This window comes from Mercurialis annua, linkage group LG7 (genome assembly GCF_937616625.2).
Source record: "Mercurialis annua linkage group LG7, ddMerAnnu1.2, whole genome shotgun sequence".
Taxonomy (NCBI): domain Eukaryota; kingdom Viridiplantae; phylum Streptophyta; class Magnoliopsida; order Malpighiales; family Euphorbiaceae; genus Mercurialis; species Mercurialis annua.
This window is the reverse complement of record NC_065576.1, coordinates 29,248,559-29,263,737: the sequence shown is the minus strand read 5'-3', so window position 1 is coordinate 29,263,737 and position 15,179 is coordinate 29,248,559. Positions and strand designations below refer to the sequence as shown.

At 34.7% G+C, this 15,179-nt stretch overlaps 1 pseudogene; it reads left to right on the top strand.

Annotated features, from left to right (window-relative positions):
• The first annotated feature begins 510 nt into the window (after positions 1 to 510).
• LOC126656986 (uncharacterized) lies at positions 511 to 4,822 on the top strand (annotated as a pseudogene).
• The last annotated feature ends 10,357 nt before the right edge of the window (positions 4,823 to 15,179 follow it).

The window sequence follows — 15,179 nt, the reverse complement described above, 5'->3', positions numbered from 1 at the left end:
AAGTGTGCGTGAAAAGTGAGGCTAGATTAGTATGCCCTGTCTTTAACACGTCATTCTCATTACCTAATTATGGTTAGGTTTTTTTATGCAAAGTGAGTGAGAAAAGTGAGGCTAGATTAGTAAGCCCTGTCGCAAGTCTCATTAACGCTTAAGCATGGTTAGGCTAATATGCAATGTGTGCGGGAAAAGTGACGCTATATTAATATACCTTGTCTCAAGTCTTTTTAACGCATGTTTCTATTACGGATGGCTAGGACTGCAAAAGCTTGAATATACTGATTTTGATGGGCTTGATGAAGAGGGCGGCATGCATGTCCAAAACCCATTGAGTTTATCCCAAGGACCAATTACAAGGTCACGAGCCAAGAAGTTTCAAGAGACCTTAAATGTGTACAAGGCTGGGCTAATATTCAAAGCAATTCAAATGAATATTCTGAAGAATGCACCTCGTCGTCATGATTGAGAAGCAATTAAAACTAAACTGGACAGCCAAGCCTAATTGGACATCAAATGCAAATTAATTCAAATTGGGGTGCTACTTCAAATTCGAAAGCAAATTTCGAGTACTTCAAATGATAGTAAATTTGATTCTAACAAATCTGTTTTGCAGGATTCCAAGTAAAAAGGAGTGACGGATCCAAACAGTCCATTCAAATCTGAGACACCTAAGGTATGAAACCTAGATATAAAATGTTTCAAGTGCCTAGGTAATGGTCATATTCTTCACAATGTCAAAATCAAAGAGCAATGGTGCTCAAGGATCACAGTGGATTTGAAACTGAAAGTGTAGAAAGTGATAATAAAGAGATTCCATCACTTGAAAAATTTAGTGATGATGGTATTGAAGAACCAATGCGAGGCGATTTGTTGGTTGCTAGACGTACACTTAGTGTACACATGAAGGAAAATAATGACTTAGAGCAGCAGTGGGACAACATTTTTCACACAAGATGCCATGTACAAGGTAAGGATTGCAAGCTTATCATTGATAGTGGTAGTTGTACTAATGTTGCTAGTATTGCTATGGTTCGAAAATTAAATTTGACTGACATACCTCATCCTAGACCATATAGATTGCTTTGGCTTAATAATTATGGTGAGATTAAAGTGACTAAACAGGTCATTATGATGAGGTGCTATGGAATGTAGTACCAATGCATGTTGGACGTATCTAATTAGGTAGACCATGGCAAGGGTTCCTTAACAGATATAATTTTGCAATGGATGGAATAAAAGTTACATTAACACCTCTTGGTGAAACTAAAAACACCAAATCTATTGGTGAACCACTAACGAGTGAGTAAAACAATCGTATTCAGTCAAGTGAGAAACCAAAACACAAAAAGGATAATTTTTTAGCTAGAGAAGGCGAAATTAGGCATGCATGCAATCTAATTAGGTAGTGTTATTGGTTACTTACAAGGATATTTATTTGAACACTTATAATTTTAATCTTGCCTTGCCAAGACAATTTTGTGATCTGTTGAAGTAATTTGATGATGTCTTCCTCGATGATATGCCAAGTGGTTTACCACCTGAAAGAGGCATTGAGCATCAAATTGATTTTGTACCCGGGGCTGCCATACCAAATAGACCAGCCTATAGAAGTAACCCTGAAGAGACAAAGGAACTTCAAAGGCAATGGGATGATTTAATGGAAAAAGGGTATGTTATAGAGAGCATAAGTCCATGTGCGGTTCCTGTGATTTTAGTTCCAAAAAAAGATGGCACCTGTAGGATGTGTGTGGACTGTCGTGCGATTAATAAGATAACGGTAATGTATCGTAATCCTATCCTAAGGTTAGACGATATGATTGATGAATTGCATGGTGCATGTGTTTTTACTAAGATTGATTTATGATCTAGTTATTATCAAATTCGCATGAAATATGAGGATGAGTGGAAAACTGCCTTCAAGACCAAATATGGGTTGTTTGAGTGGCTAGTTATGCCATTTGGGCTTACAAATGCACCTAGTACATTCATGAGATTGATGAACCATGCCTGGCGTGAATTTCTTGGTAAATTTGTGTTTGTTTATTTTGACGATATTTTAGTTTATTTCAGGTCTAGTTTTGATCATATAATCCATGTTAGGGCTGTTTTAGAAGTTTTCCGAAAAGAAATGTTGTTTGCAAACCTTAATAAGTGTAGTTTTTTCTTAGATCGAGTCAATTTTCTGGGATTTATTGTTAGTTCTAATGGTCTAGAAATTGATACTAAAAAGATGAAAGCTATTCAAGAATGGCCAAAACCAACTAATGTGAGTCAATTAAAGAATTTCCATGGATTTGCTAGCTTTTACAGGCGTTTCATTAAAGATTTTAGTACTTTGGCTGCAGCTTTGAATGAATTATTCAAGAAAAATGTTTCTTTTAATTGGGGTGATGCACAAGAACATGCTTTTAATTTACTTAAAGAAAAACTGTGTAGTGCGCCTTTGTTAGTTTTGCCTAACTTTGACAAAATCTTTGAGATTGAATGTGATGCAAGTGGTGTTGGAATTGGGGCTGTATTGATGCATGAGGGGCGTCCAGTTTGCTTCTTTAGTGAGAAACTAAATGAAGTCTTGAATTACCCAACATATGATAAGGAGTTATTTGCCTTGGTACGAGCACTTCAAACATGGTAGCACTACTTGTGCCTAAAAGAGTTTTTGATTCACACAGATCATGAATCCATGACACATCTAAAAGGGAAAAACAAGTTGAATCGAACACATGCTAAATAGATGGAGTTTGTCGATACATTTGTCTATGTGATCAAGTGCAAAAAAGGTAAAGAAAATGTGGTTGCTGATGCACTTTCAAGAATGTACGCACTTCTTAATACTCTTGATTCTAAAATGTTGGGTTATGAGTATATTAAGGAGTTGTACAAAGATGAAATTGATCTCGGAAACGTGTATGAAACTTGTATTAATGGGAATTTATTTGATGATGTTTAGGTCTTTGATGGATTTTTGTTTAAAATGAACAGGTTGTGTGTGCATAATTGTACTTTGCATTTGCTGTTGATGAACGAGGCACATAGTGGTGGCCTAATGGGTCACTTTGAGGTTAGTAAGACGTATGCTATTGTTTGGGATCATTTATTTTGTTCTGGCATGAAACGAGATGTTCATAAAGTTTGTAGTCAATGTATTGTTTGCATGCAAGCTAAGTAAAAAATGAAACCTTATGGCTTATATACACCTTTAGCCATACCTAATATGCCTTGGACAGATTTGTATATGGACGTTGTACTTGGTTTGCCAAGAACTAGGAAGGGTAAGGATAGTATTTTTGTTGTGGTTGATCGTTTTAGCAGGATGGCGCACTTTATATCATGCCATAGAACTGATAATGCTTGCCATATCGCTGATTAATTCTTTCGAGAAGTTGTGCGTTTGCATGGGATACCTAGGACAATTATTAGTTATAGGGACACAAAATTGCTTATTCATTTTTGGCGTGTTTTTAGGCTAAATTGGGTACTAAGTTACTATTTTCTACTACTTACTATCCACAAACAGATGGGCAAACTGAGGTGATTAATAGAACCATGGTGCAATTGCTTCGCTCTTTAATTTCTAAGAATTTAAAATATGGGGAGGATTTATAACCATATGTCCAATTTACATATAAAAGGGGTGTTCATAGCTCTACACACACTTTACCTTTTGAAATTGTGTATGGTTTTAATCCATTGTCTCTAATTGATTTAAATTTTTTGCCTGTGACTAACCTTGTTAATCCAGATGGTATTTCTAAGGCTGATTTGGTTCAAAAGATGCAAAAACAAGTGAAAGAAAGAATTGAGAAGCGAAATGAAAATGTGGCTAGGCAAATATATAAAGGCAAAAGGCGCATTATTTTCAAATCTAATGATTAAGTTTGGGTTCATTTTTGAAAGGAAAGATTTCTGAACCAAAGAAAGTCAAAATTGAGTCCAAGGGGACATGGTTCATTTCAAGTGCTAGAGAGAATCAATAATAATGCCTACAAAATAGATTTAAATGGTGAGTATAATGTTTGTGATACATTCAATGTTGCTAATATAACTCCATTTGATGTAGGCGATGAGTTTGATTCGAGGAGGAATCATCAAAAATAAGGAGGGAATGATACGGATGGGCTAGGACTCTAAAAGTTTGAAGATGCTGATTTTGATGGGCTTGATGAAGAGGGAAGAATGCATATCCAAAACCCGTTGAGTTTATTCCAAGAAATTACAAGGTCATGAGCCAAGAAGCTTCAAGAGATCTTAAATGGCTATACATAAGGTTGTGCTAATATTCAAAGAAATTCAAATGAAGATTCTGAAGAATTGGCTTTGTATAATATATTCCAAGTTCATATTGAAGATTAGGGTTTATTATTTTGAATTTAAACTATTTACAGGTATTTAATTCGAGGACGAATCATCCATATGAAGGAGGAAATGTTAAGGATGGGCTATGACTCCAAAAGCTTGAAGATGCTGACTTTGATGGGCTCGATGAAGAGGGCAAACTGCATATCCAAGACCCGTTGAGTTTTTCCCAAGGACCAATTACAAGGTCACGAGCCAAGAAGCTTAAAGAGACCTTAAATTGCTATATACAAGGTTGTGCTGATATTTAAAGCATTTCAAATGAAGATTATGAAGAATTGGCTTTGTATAATATTGAAGATTAGGGTTTATTATTTTGAATTTAAACTATTTACAGGTATTTAATTGGAGGACGAATAATCCAAAAGAAGGAGGGAATGTTACGGAAGGGCTAGGACTTCAAAAACTTGAAGATGCTGACTTTGATTGGCTTGATGAAGAGGCAGAATGCATGTCCAAGACCCCTTGAGTTTATCCCAAGGACCAATTACAAGGTCACGAGCCAAGGAGCTTCAAGAGACCTTAAATAGCTATATACAAGGCTGTGCTAATATTCAAAGACATTGGCGACTGAGACATTATAAATACTTTGTTTTAGTGTTTTACAAACAGATTATAACCTTTATTTTATTCTTGTATTCATATTTAATTCGTTTCTCTTATCAAAGATCTGATCAATCTTTGTGGCGTACTAGTAATAACGATTTTAAAAGGCTTAATCTTTAAGTATCTAATCCTACATGATCATTATAATTTGATCTAGAGTGATCCTAGGGTTTTGAACCAGATAGGTATTGGGTTTTTTAGGTTAGTGATTATATGGGTTCTTGAGCTTTGCATTAAGGATTCGTATAGACTATCGCTGAAGGTTCGTATCATTTGAAATCAGAGAATTGACTCTTGCAAATCAGGTTGGTGATCTATTTATTTCATGTTTTGATTCGGTATCCATCAGTTAGTATATTTGTATGTTTGATTTCATAATTTAATTTGTGCAAGTGAAGTTTTGTAGTATTTGTAGGCTGTAATCAAGAGCATTGTAGGGGTTATTATTTGAAAATCAAGTCATAATGTTTATTTCCTAATCTAAAGGGAATTTGATTTTGCCTATAAACTTGTTTTGACTTATTTATTTGTAAATTTTGAATTTGAAAGGATTAATACCATATAAGATCTTTTCAAATCAGATTAATGTTTTCAGACAGGTTATAATCTTTATTTAGTATGTCCATTGCCTCTTAGGTTGTTTTCAATTGTTTTGAATCATTACAAACTCATACAGGATTTTCTTTGATTATTTACCAAATTACTTTTCTTTACCTTTTTATTCTTTTCCAGACATTCTTGCATCTACTTATTTTTTTAATTTGTCATTTGATTCAGTTTGAGTTTTTCGTTCTTTTAATTATGTTTTCTTTGATCTGGGTCCACATTTGCAATTTTTTTTGATATATACTGCATTTTTACGGCAAATGTTGTAAAAGGCCAAATCTTTTATAAAATCTCACAAAAGTCGAAACCTTTTAATTTTATCCAATTTGTCCTAAAACGCATTATTTCGTTTCAATTTTGTCCAATCCTCAATTGTAATCAATTTTGCTGATGTGGCGTTTACGTGACATGCCACACAATGTGCCACCATGAGAATTATTAGGTTAAATTTAAAATAAAATCATAATGTTTAAAAAACTTACCAATTTTATATTTATAAATTTTTTAGCACATTTCATAAATCAAAACTCTATTAAACTAATTAAATGTTTGAATTCTATTAAGTAAATCAAACTAATTAATTTCATTAAGAACTTAAAGTTGTTAAATTTATTTTGTCAATTAATAAAACCTAACTAATTATAATTAAATTTCAATTAAATAAAGGCTTAATCACTCAAAATCACCCTACCTTTAGCCCCTTTTGCAAATATACCGTGGCGTAGGAATTTCTCCAATTTTACCTTAATTTGCCCTTTTATGGTCAATTGTACCCCAAATCATTAAATTGACCTCTTTTCACTTATAAAAATGTTTAACATAATTTTTCATTTTTTATATTATTAGTAATATTATGGTCTAATTGAAATATAGGTTTAAAATGGAGGGTTATTTTAAATCTTTTTTCAAGTAAAAAGAGGTCAATTTAGTTTTAGGGTACAATTAAAACATAAAATTAGGATAAAATTGGAGAAATTTCTACGTCGAGATATATTTGCAAAAGGGAATAAAGGTGGGGTGGATGGGGGGGGGGGGGTTGTCGAGTAGTTAGGCCATATATAAAATAAAACAAATTTAATTTTAATTTAATTTTAATATTTTTTAAAACTAAAAATAAAAAAAACAATTTAACAACCCAGTTGAACTGGGTTCATCTTTTCCAATGAACCCAGTTCCACTGGGTTCATTTGTTCTTCCTGGATCTGTTCCTTCCAGTTTGGGAAGAATAACATCCCAGATATTCCATATGGGAAGAAATAGATGATTCTGGTTCTTCTCTGTTCTTCCCATTTCGGAAGAACATGATGAAACCAGTTGAACTGGGTTCATCGGAGAAGATGTACCCATTTCAACTGGTTTAATTTTTTTTAATTGTTTTTAAAAAAAAAAATTAAATTAATTGAATTTTTTATTGAATTTTTTTATTTTATTTAATTAAGTTTTCATTATATTTATTTAGGTTTTATTAATTGAGAAAATAAATATTTGTTCTTTCATTTGGGAAGAACGGTAACTGAAAAAACAAATCTGACAGTGTTGGTAGGGACAATTGGAAAAAATTGAAGCGGCCATAAAACAGTGCTGGCGGTGGAACTCGGAGGAGTACGATAAAAATATTAAGAAACGATTAAATTATTTTTAATAAAACTATTTAGATTTGATTGAGTTATTTGTTTTTAATTAAATTTTAATAGTTAAGTTGAAATGATTTAAAGTTTGAGATTGTAAATATTCTTTTAAAAATAGAAGAATTTATTTGCACTTTAACATAATAATTATCATGGTGGCACATTGTGTGCCACGCCGCGTAGGCGCCCCATCAGCAAAATTGATTAGCAATAGAAGGTTAGACAAAATTGAAAAGAAATAATGCGTTTTAGGACAAATTGGATAAAATTTAAAGGTTTAGACTTTTGTGAAAATTTCATGAAAGATTTGGCCTTTTTACAACATTTGACCTTTTTTTTAATACTTGATTATTAGTATTTTCATAAGGGTTGGTTGGAAATTTGTAGTTGAATTGATTCACATAAGAATACTTGATATAAAGCTTGAGTGGTGTGACTTAAGCTTTGTGAGATCATTATTTTTGTGTGTTAAACACGAGTGAGCATCCCCATCTATTGAGTGCAAATACGTGAGGGAGTGTGTGAGGAATCTGTTTATCTAACAATTTTTTCTCTCTTCGCAATTCTTTTCTATCATTCTTTTCCAGGTCACTATGTCGAGTGGATTGATAGGTGAACATGTTGGTGATGATACAACTAGATTACCTCATGAAGGTATCCCTTTAGCATAATGTCATGAAAATGAAAGGGTACAAAGGAGTATGGCTAATCTGGTAGAACGATTATAAAGAATGGAGCTTATTAAGCAGACTTGCAAATCGGCTAGTGAAGAAAAATGCTCCAAATTTGGGTGCAAATGCAATAAATGGGAGAGAGAATGCACCTAATGTAGGAGTGAACATGGGATTTCATAATTATGGGCATCAATAACGCGCTGACTATGGCGATTATGATGAATTTGATGGACATGAGCCTAATTTAGGTAGAGGATTTGTTGCTGGTCATAGTGCGAGGAGAAATACGAAATTGGTAAAGGCAATCAAGGTTGTCATTATGGTAGCGATTGGCATTATAATCACGACGATGTGGATAAAAATTTAGGTAGCATAATATTTCAAATACCCAATTTTACCGGTAAGACTAACCCTTAAGCTTATTTGGAGTGGGAGAAAAAGGTAGATCTGATTTTTGATTGACATAAATTTTCTTATGAGAATCATATGAAGTTAGTGGTTAGTCATTTTACTGAACAAATGGTAGTAGCTCGGCGCAGAAGTGGGTAGCTTTTAAAGATGTGATGAAAAGAAGATTTGTACCTTCGTATTATCAAAGAGAGATGTACCCAAAACTTCAATACCTAAGGCAAGGTACAAAGAGAATTGAGGATTACTTTAAGGAAATGAAAATGTTAATGTTAAGCAATTAATACCAAACTGGGCAGTCAAGCCTAATTGGACATCCAATGCAAATTTCAATTGGAATTGGGGTGCTACTTAAAATTAAAAATCAAATTGGGGTAGTACTTCAAAGTGCTTCATTTGGATGAAAAGTGAAAAGTGACGCTTGATTAGTGTGTGACGTCTCAAGTCTCTTTAACCGCGTCATTCGGATAACTTAAGCATGGTTAGGTTATATTACGCAAAGCGTGCGTGAAAAGTGAGGCAAGATTAGTATGCCCTGTTTCAAATCTCTATAACGCGTCGTTTTGATTATCTATGCATGGTTAGGTTATAATACAAAACATGAGCGCAAAAAATGACGCTTGATTCATATGCCTCGACTCAAATCTCTTTAACGCGTTGTTTCGATTAACTAAGCATGGTTAGGTAACATTATTGAAAGTGTATGTGAAAAGTTAGGCTAGATTAGTATGCCCAGTCTTTAGTCTGTTTAACGCATCCTTCTAATTACCTAATTATGGTTAGGTTATATTATGCAAAGTGTGCGTGAAAATTGAGAATATATTAGTATGCCAAGTCTCAAGTCTCTTTAACGTGTCGTTCGGATTTCCTAAGCATGGTTAGGCTATTAATATGCAATGTATGTGGGGAAAGTGACACTAGATTAGTATGTCTCGTCTCAAGTCACTTTAACGGGTCGTTCAGATTACCTAAGTATTGTTAGATCATATTATACAATTTATGCATGAAAAGTGAGGCTAGATTAGTATGCTCTGTCTTAAATATCTTTTACATGTCGTTATGATTACCTAAGCATGGTTAGGTTATGCTACGCAAAGTGTGCGCCAAAAATTAGACTTGATTTGTATGCCCCGGCTCAAGTCTCTATACCGCGTAATTCCGATTACCTATGCATGGTTAGGTAACATAATGAAAAGTGTGCGTGAAAAGAGAGGCTAGATTAGTATGTCCCTGCTCAAGTCTCTTTAACGCTTCTTTCTAATTACCTAATTATGGTTAGGTTATATTATGCAAAGTGTGCATGAAAATAGAGGATAGATCAATATGCCATTTCTCAAGTCTCTTTAACAGATCGTTCTAATTACCTAATTATGGTTAGGTTATATTATGCAAAGTGTGAGTGAAAAAAGAGGGTAGAGTAGTATGCCCGTCTCAAGTCTCTTTAACGCGTCGTTTTGAAAACCTAAGCATGGTTAGGTTCAATTTCATAAACTGATCATGAAAATAGATGCTAGATTAGTATATCAATTCTCTTTAACGCGACGGTAGGATTACTTAAGCATGGTTAGGTTATATTAAGCAAAGTGTTCGTGAGATGTAAGGCTAGATTAGTATGCCCCGTCTCAAGTCTGTTTAACGCGTCGTTCTAATTACCTGATTATGGTTAGGTTATATTATGAAAAGTGTGTGTGAAAATAGAGGCTATATTAGTATGCCCTATGTTAAGTCTCTTTAACGCGTCATGCTGATTACCTAAGCATGGTTAGGTTATATTACAGAAAGTGTGCGCAAAAAATGAGGCTAGATTAGTATATCCCGACTCATGTCTGTTTAACATGTCGTTCTGCTTAGACAAAGCATGGTTAGGCGACATTATGTAAAGTTTGCATGAAAAATGAGGCAATATTAGTGTGCCCCTTCGTCTCTTTAACGCGTTGTTCGGATTACCTAATCATGGTTAGGTTATATTATGCAATTTATGCATAAAAAGTCAAGTTAGATTAGTATGGCCCGTCTAAAGTCTCTTTAACGGGTCGTTCGGATAACCTATGCATGGTTAGGTTATTTTACTTAAAGGGTGCGTGAAAATTGAGGCTATATTAGTATGTCCCATCTCCAAGCTCTTTAAAGCGGCGTTCCGATTACATAAGCATGGTTAAATTTATATTGTGAAAAGTGTGCGCGAAAAATGACGTTCGATTCGTATGCCCTGACTCAATTCTTTTTAACGCGTTTCTCCGATTACCTAAGTTTTGTAAGGTTACATTACATAGAGTATGCGTGAAAGATTGAGGCTAGATTAGTATGCTTTTTCTTTAATGCTTCGTTCTAATTACCTAGTTATGGTCAGGTTATTTTATGCAAAGTGTTTAAGAAAATTGAGGCTAGATTAGTTTTCCCTGCCTCAAGTCTCTTTGACACATTGTTCCGATTACTAAGCATGGTTAGGTTGATATGCAATATATGCGAGAAAAGTGAGGCTAGATTAGTAGGTCCGGGGTCAAGTCTCTTCAATGAATCGTTCTAATTACCTAATTATAGTTAGGTAATATTATGCAAATTGTGCGTGAAAATTGAGGCTAGATTAGTATGCCATGTCTCAAATCTGTTTAACGCGTCGTTGTGATTACCTAAGCATGGTTAGGTTATACAATGCAAAGTGTGCACTCAAAATGAGGCTCGATTTATATGCCCCGACTTAAGTCTTTTTAAAGCGTCATTGCGATTACCTAAGCATAGTAGGTTCAGTTTCACAAAGTGTGCATGAAAAGAGATTCTAGATTAGTATATAAAGTATCTAGTCTCTTTAACGCGACGTTAGGATTACCTAAGAATGGATAGGTAATATTACGCTAAGTGTGCGTGAAAAGGTAGGGCAGATTAGTATGTCATGACTTAAATCTCTTTAACGAGTCGTTTGGATTAGCTAAGCATGGGTAGCTTATAATATGCAATTTGTGCGTGATAAGTGATGCTAGATTAGTATGTCCTATCTCAAGACTTTTTAACGCGTTGTTTGGATTACCAAAGTATGGTTAGGTTATATTACGCAAAGTGTGCATATAAAATGAGGCTAGATTAGTATGCCCCGTCTTATGTATGTTTAATACGTCATTTGTATAACCTAAGCATCGTTAGGTTATATTATACAACTTATGCGTGAAAAATGGCGCTAGATTATAATATCAAGTCTCAAGCCTCTATAAAGCGTCGTTTGGATTACCTAACCATTGTTAGGTTATATTACGCAATGTATCCGTGAAAAGTAAGGGTAAATTAGTACGTCCCATCTCAAGTCTCTTTAAATCGTCGTTCGAATTAGCTAAGCATTACTAGGTTATGTTATGAAATTTATGCATGAAAAGTGACGCTAGATTAGTATGTCCCGTCTCAAGTCTCTTTAACGCGTTCTTCAGATAACCTAATCATGGAGAGTGAAAAGTGAGAATAGATTAGTGTGTCCCGTGTTAGGTCTCTTTACCGCATCGTTCGGATTACATAAGCATAGTTAGGTTGTAATATGCAATGTGTGCGGGATAAGTGAGGCCATATTAGTGTTTCTCGTCTTATGTCTCTTTATTGCGTCGTTCTAATTACCAAATTATTGTTAGGTTATATTATGCAAAGTGTACATTAAAATTAAGGCTAGGCTATATTATGCCCTATCTCGTGTCTCTTTAACACGTCATTCTAATTACCTAATTATGGTTAGATTATTTAATAGAAAGTGTGAGTGAAAAATGGGGTTAGATTAGTATGCCCCGTATCAAGTCTCTTTAACGCGGCATTCCAATTACTTGATCACAGTTAGGTTTTGCGCAAAAAGAAAGGCTAGATTAGTATACACCGGCTCATGTCTCTTTAATGCGTCGTTCCGCTTAACTAAACATGGTTAGGTTACATTGCGTAAAGTGTGCATGAAAATTGAGGCGAGATTTGTATGTCCTATCTCAAGTCTCTTTAACGCGTCGTTTCTATTACCTAAGCATAGTTAGGTTATAATATACAATTTGTGCGTGAAAAATTACGCTAGATTACTATGTCATGTCTAAAGTCTCTTTAACGCTTTGTTTAGTATTACCTAATTATGGTTAAGTTATATTACACAAAGTGTGCATGAACAATAAGGCTAGATTAGTATGCCCTGTCTCAAGTCTCTTTAACGCGTCGTTCCGATTACCTAAGCATGGCCAGGTTATATTACGGTAAGTGTTTTAAAAAATGAGGCTAGATTAGTATACCCTTACTCATTTCTCTTTAATGCGTCGTTCCACTTATCAACGCATGGTTAGGATATATTATGTAATGTGTGCATGAAAAATGCGGCTCGATTAGTATGCATGTCTTATGTGTCTTTAACGCGTCGTTTAGATTTCGTAAACATGGCTAGGTTATTTTCTTCTAATTTATGCAATGTGTGCGCGAAAAGTTAAAGTCTCTTTAACGCGTCGTTTGCATTACCTAAGCATTGTTAGGTTATATTATGCAAAGTATGTCTGATAAAGTAAGGCTTAATTAGTATGTCTCGTCTTAAATGTCTTTAACGCGTCGTTCGGATTACCTAAGCATGGTTAGCTTATAATAGGCGATGTGTGCGTGAAAAGTTACGCTAGATTAGTATGTCCCGTCTCCAGTGTCTTTAACGCGTCGTTCATATTACCTAAGCATTATTAGGTTATATTATGCAATTTATGCATGAAGAGTGATGGTAGATTAGTATGTCATCTCAAGTCTGTTTAATGCATCCTTCAGATAACCTAAGCATGCTTAGTTACAATTACACAATGTGTGCGTGAAAAGGGAAGCTAGGTAGTATGCCCCGGCTCTAGTGTCTTTAACGCGTTGTTCTAATTACCTAAGTATGGTATGGTTGTCTCATGCAAAGTGTGCGTGAAAATTAAGGCTATATTAGTATACCATGTATCAAGTCTCTTAAAAGCGTCGTCCTAATTTCCAAAGTGCGAGTGAAAAAAAGGCTAGATTAGTATGCCCCATCTATAGTCTGTTGAATGCGTCGTTCAATAACCTAAGCATGGAGAGGATAAAGTACACAAAGACCATGTAAAGTGAGGCTAGATTAGTATGTCAAGTATCAAGACTCTTCAACGCGTCGTTGGTTATATTATGCAATGTGTGCGTAAAAAAGTGAGGCTAGATTAGAATGTCCTATCTGAAGTCTCTTTAGCGCGTCGTTTGGATTACCTAAGCATGGTTAGGTTATATTATGCAATGTTTGCGTCAAAAGTAACGCTACATTAGTTAGTATGTCCCGTCTTAAGTCTCTTTAATGCGCCGTTTATATTACCTAATTATGGGTATGTTATATTATGCAATGTGTGCGTGAAATTGAGATTAGATTAGTATGCCCTATCTCAAGTCTCTTTAACGCGTCATTTGTTTACCTACTTATGGTTAGGTTATATTATGCAAAGTGTGCGTGAAATTGACGCTAGATTAGTATGCCCTATCGCAAGTGTCTTTAACGGGTCGTTCTAATTACCTAATTACGGATAGGTTATATTATGCAAAATGTGAGTGAAAAAAAGAGGCTAGATTAGTATGCCCTCTCTCAAGTCTATTTAACGTGTTGTTCTGATAACCTATGCATGGTTAGGTTCAATTACACAAAATATGCTCGGAAAGTGAGGCTAGATTAGTATGTCAAGTCTCAAGTCTCATAAGTCAGCAAAATTTCACCAAATTATGTGCCCATGATGAAATTAAAAAAAATGAAAGGTGGTGTCTATAATTGACACATTTTAAAGGTAATGTTATTTTTGGAACTTGGTGCAAAGGTCATTATTTTATATGTAATTAACCCTATTTAAAGTGTGAGTGAAAAAAGATGGTAGATTAGTATGTCTCATCTCAAGTATCTTTAACACGTCGTTTAGAAATCGCTTAAGCATGGTAAGGTTATATTATGCAATGTGTGCATGAAAAGTGAGGCTAGATTACTTTTTCCCATCTCAAGTCTCTTTAACGCGTCGTTCGGATTACCTATGAATGGTGAGGTTATAATATGCAATGTGTGCATGAAAAGTGACGCTAGATTAGTATGTCCTGTCTCAAGTCTCTTGAATGCGTCGTTCGTAATACCTAAGCATTTATATTATGCAATTTATGCATGAATAGTTACACTAGATTAGCATGTCCCCTCATAAGTCTCTTCAACGCGTCACTCGGATAACCTAAGGATGAATAGGTTATATTATACAAGGGTCCGTGAAAATTAAAGATAGATTAGTATGCCCCAGCTCAAATCTCTTTACGCATTTTTCTAATTGCCTAAGAATGGTTAAACAATACTACAAAATATGTGAGTGACAAATAAGGCTCGATTCGTATGCCTCGACTCAAGTCTCATTAACGCGGCATTCCCATTACCTAAGCATGGCTAGATAACATTACAAAAAGTATGCATGAAACGTTAGGCTATATTATTATGCCCCTTCTCAAGTCTCTTTAACATGCTGTTTGAATTACCTAATTATGGTTTTGTTATATTATGCAAAGTGTGCCTGAAAATGAGTCTAGATTAGAAGGCCCTATCTCAAGTCTCTTTAACGCGTCGTTCTAATTACCTAATTATGGTTAGGTTATATTATACAAAGTGTGATTGAAAAATGAGGTTAGATTAGTATGCACCGTCTCAAGTATTTTTAACGCATCATTCTGATTACCATGGTTAGGTTATATTACAGAAAGTGTGCGCAACGAATTAGGCTAGATTCGTATACCCCGACTCATGTCTCTTTATTGTGTCTTTCCACTTAACTAAGCATGGTTAGGTTACATTACGTAAAGTGTGCATGAAAAATGAGGCAAGAATAGTATGCCCCATCTTAAGTCTCTTTAACGCGTCGTTCGGATTATCTAAGCATGGTTAGGTTATATTATGCAA